Here is a 3,891-nt window from a genome sequence, read left to right on the forward strand (position 1 = left end):
GTATGTGGGTTGACAGAGGTTGGTTAGTGCTGCTCAGTAATTGAGGGTTGGGTGTGGGAGGATTTTCACCCTTATGGCTGCCTGACTACATTTGTCCCTTGGAAACTCAGGCTCAGTATTTAAAGATCCTTATGTATGAACCGTTACTTTGGGTAAGTTACTGTTAAATCAAGATAAGACAACAGAACTTAGAAATGGGAAGTTACCTTTTTATCTTTCGTCTGTCAGTCTTTCTTTCAGAGTTATATTTGTATCATGAAAGCATTCACCTGCAAATGGTTTCTTGGAAAAATGTATGAAAAATAGAAGGACTATCTGCTCTCCTCCAAATTTCTTGGATCCCTTCAGGCATCAGTTGGGGTCCCCTGTTTGTGTTAGTACCTGTCTGTGAGTGTGGCAGCTGACGAGGGCAGGAGGGAGGCCGCTCTGTGTCTTCCCCCTTATTTCATGTGCTGCTGTTCCCGAGGCCTGGCTTGAAAAAAGCAGGACATTCGGCTTAGACAGATGGAGGGCAGGGTCATTTTCAAAATGAAATGAGTGCACAAATCACACTGTGAAATTGGCATGACCATCACTGCTGCTGTGATAGACTGACTTTTATTTAGTTATGATGGGCAGTTGGGGAATAGATTAGGTTTTTGGAGAGGGGAGGGGCCGCAGTGAAAGAAGGCCCTTTAATTAATGAGAGAAATTCTGGAAAGCAATAAATGGGGTGGAATATTATAAAATGTCATAAAAGACCATTTTGTTTCCAACAGAATCTTGAAAACTGGAGCATGTATCAAAAAGTAAATGTATCGTACCATTGCTAGCAATAAGAAAGCATTTGGTGGTTGCAATAAAATGATTTAGTGCCTTATTGAAAGAAACTAGGCTTTGAGAAAATGGAGTTGGACTCGGTGGATTTTGCTGCAAAAAGGAAGGCATGTTCACCATGTAGAAGAATTCCATTCAGGCAAAATGTGTAGGAGCTAAAAGCATGATGTTTGGTTCTTCATATGCTTATGTTTCTGCCTGCCAAAGCATGAGATGATCAAATCCTATTCTATTTGTACATACAATCTGTCTGGCATTCTCTTGTAAAACAGTTGGAAGGTATGATTTCTTATTTATCCTTTACGTGTGATCATGTCCTGTTGGTAAACTGGTCATTTTTGAACATCCCAACTACCACAGCTGTGGTCAGACATCTTTCTTGATAAAGGAAGACCTTCTGAAAAAACCACTTTTCAGTTGTTTTTTTTTTTTTCCCTTCTCATTTCAGGCCATTTTCTTCAGGATGGCCAGTTTCAGGGGCTCAGTTACCTTGCTTCCTCTCAACAGTAAACAGGGAAAAATAATAAATTAGTACCAAATTGATAATGTAATTGACTTTTAGAAGCATCCCTTCCATCTTTTAATACTTTTGGAAAGGTTGTATACCAAATCAATACTTGGGGACATGTATGCTCAGACATTTAACCTCATTATGAACTCTCTTTTTGCTGGTGGTTTCAGCTCTATTATTTTCATTAGATTTCTTTCTTGGATATACCTCATTTTTTTATCAAGTAGCTTATATTTAGGTGCTTACAGTGTTAGCACTGTTACCTAAACTTGTCAGGGAGAACACAATAGCATTATAGTTTATAAATGGAGTTAGTAGGGAAGGCACAACTGTGGATACTGGTATTTGAAGAAAGCGATCAGCCATCCAAACAAAGAGCTACTCTAAGCCTTGTGTTTATACAGTACTTTCTGTACCAGGACGAGGTCCTGCTTTGCCTGACTTCCCTCATTAATCCTCACAGCCCTTCTGTGAATTAGGTGACTCTTATTTTTGGCCCCACTGGAAAACCACGGACTGCAAAGCACAAAAGGAAGCCTGTGGTTGCAGCAGCCCGCCCGCAGGGGCTGGCGATTGCTTAAGCTGGCCAGTAGGGGCCACACTGCACCTCTTCCCTCTCTCCCCCTGGGCACCTCCTCTCCAGTCCTTTGAATTGGCTTTGGATCATTTGCTGCAGTTTGTTCTAATAGAACAGGCACAATGGTGTAAGAATTTTAAAGTTTAAGCACCGAAGCCGTTGTGTAATTGTATGGCGTCAGTGTGGCCGGCAGCCCTGCATTGATGCGATCCCCCTGTGTAATTGCCCATGCAAATTCGAGCGGTCTGTAAGGGACGCAGAAACCCGCGTTTGGCTACAGATTCTTCTCCCCCAGAAAATCTAATAACTCAAAGAACCTTTTGTCATCTTTAAAATGCACCATGGACAGGGATGTCTCAGTATCCCTCTCATAGGGGCAGACATCACAGATCAAGGTTAATGGGCTAAATTCACAGCCAAAATTTAAATTGTAGGTAATCAGATGCATGCTTTCCTCTTTCAGACTTTAAATCACCCTTCACAAGAGAAATAAAGATTATTCCAGAGGTTTAGTTAAACTTTAAACATTTTATTAAAAACCAAGATAGTTAGGTCTCTTAAAGCAGACTGTTTCAAACTCATGAATTAGTTGCCTGTGAAATTGCTTGCAATCTGTAATGTAGTATTACAATGAAACATCAGCCTGACAAATCTGTACAAAGCCAGTGACTTCAAACAATTCAGCTGAAGACATATTTCCCTCCTTTTGTGTAAAACAATAGTAATTAGGAAGCAAATCCAGAGGGGATCCTTTTTAGATTATTGTATATCAAAATAAAATGGGAAAAGCAATTTTCTCTCATGGGAATGAGACTTAACAAAACCTCATCTCTTATTTCCGTACTATGCCCTTCCTTCCTCGTTCCCTCCCTTCTTTCCTCTCTCCCTTTTTTCCTTCCTCCTTTCCTCCCTCCCTTCCTTCCTTCCTTCCTTTAATTCATGTAAACATGATTTAATATAAATCTAAAGAAAACAAATTGAAGTTCTAATACACACATATATACATATAGAAAGTGAACACAAAGATAAATCATGGCCTCAAATAGCACATTTTTATCACAGAAAATACTTCATTTACCTAATAAACATATTTCTGTACCAGTGTATACATTGAACAACATTGGTATAGATACGCTGCACAGAAACAATTAATCTTTAGCCCTGTTGAGAGATGTGCCAAATATGCAAGAACATTCATAATTAAATTAGGGAAGATGTAACCCAAAATTGATAGCTGAGGAAAAGGTAGTAACGCAAACAATGTAAGCAGGACACCGGGCATTGCTGAACCTGTGCTCATCGTGACATTCCCTGAACACGCTTCATCTTGTTTCTGTCCTCCCTGTGTTTTAATCTATTACTGCTCACTTATGAAACTTATGAAATTCTGGCTTTCTTGTAGCCAGACCGAACTTTTAAATTTCCTGCTACATTTGAGTTTTGGGAGTTCTTTACAGCAAGTGGCAGAACAGCTGTTTCAGAGACTGTTATTCTGAAGCAGACAATGAGACTTCACGGCACTGGCATTGCCGGAGTTTTTAGGGTCCTAAATTAGGTTTTGTTCTGTTGTTTAATGAATTCTCTTGGAGTTTTTATTTTTTCTCGGCCAGACATTTTTCTTTAGATTTAAATCTTCCCTAACATGTTTAGATTTCTGTCTTGCTTGAAGGGAGTTTTTCCCACTATTACTGGGGGTGAGATGTATTTTACCTTTCTGCAATTCATTAAGAGTCAGCAGGAGAAATGGATTTTAAAATAATTGTACTGCAAAGTAAATTGAGCAGACTCTGTTTAATGACCTAAGGTAAGTGGATAAAGTATGATAAATTTTGATACATGAAAAAAGCAACTGAATTCCTGTAGCATTAATATTAGATGATATTGCTATTGCCCTAACAAAAATTGAAAGATTATTTCTAACCCAACCCAACGTGTATGCAAATATAAAATACCTGGAAATGTATAGACATCTCAGATTTTAGAAATA

At 38.9% G+C, this 3,891-nt stretch overlaps 1 long non-coding RNA gene across 1 annotated transcript; it reads left to right on the forward strand.

Moving 5' to 3' along the window:
- The first annotated feature begins 362 nt into the window (after window positions 1–362).
- LOC123599133 lies at window positions 363–3,409 on the forward strand. Its single transcript, XR_006712990.1, has 2 exons — window positions 363–2,299; window positions 2,368–3,409. It is a non-coding gene; the product is annotated as an uncharacterized LOC123599133 (long non-coding RNA).
- The last annotated feature ends 482 nt before the right edge of the window (window positions 3,410–3,891 follow it).

This window comes from Leopardus geoffroyi, chromosome C1 (genome assembly GCF_018350155.1).
Source record: "Leopardus geoffroyi isolate Oge1 chromosome C1, O.geoffroyi_Oge1_pat1.0, whole genome shotgun sequence".
Taxonomy (NCBI): Eukaryota; Metazoa; Chordata; class Mammalia; order Carnivora; family Felidae; genus Leopardus; species Leopardus geoffroyi.